Source organism: Cicer arietinum, chromosome 1 (assembly GCF_000331145.2).
Source record: "Cicer arietinum cultivar CDC Frontier isolate Library 1 chromosome 1, Cicar.CDCFrontier_v2.0, whole genome shotgun sequence".
NCBI classification, from domain to species: Eukaryota; Viridiplantae; Streptophyta; class Magnoliopsida; order Fabales; family Fabaceae; genus Cicer; species Cicer arietinum.
The window spans coordinates 41832449-41833000 of NC_021160.2; positions in this window are offsets into that span (position 1 = coordinate 41832449).

Below are 552 nucleotides of genomic sequence, written 5' to 3' on the forward strand. Positions count from 1 at the left end.
GATTAAAAAGATGTCACATCTAATTAATCTTTAACATAATATTTATCTGTATTTTTTTATGATGAATTTGATATTTAGTTATGAAGGAAATTAAACCTTTTTATTTAAAAAAAGAATAAAGTTAAAAAATAAAATGAAATAAATAGATTTAAAATGGGCTGAGTTTGACAGCTTTTTTTTTAAAGTGTTTTTCTCTTTATAATTGATATTTGAGTTTATTCTTAAAACTTGATACATGTGTTTTTTACTAACTCTTAATGTGTTTTTTTTTTTTTAAAAAAAACTTGATATATGTGTTTTTTATTAACTCTTAATGGGCTGAGTCTGAATAACATGTTTAGTTTTACTAACTCTAAATGGGCTGTCCACACCTTCAAATGCAAACCCGAGCCCAATTACAACCAAGACATCTAAAAGAAAAAACCTAGCTATAGAGAAGGGGAGGCGGCCGTTGCTGATTTCATTACACAAAATACAAGTATAGAGAGCAACCAAGAAAGAAGTAGAGAGATAACAGAAATATACCGAGAGGCCGCGAGAAAGGCGAGAGGC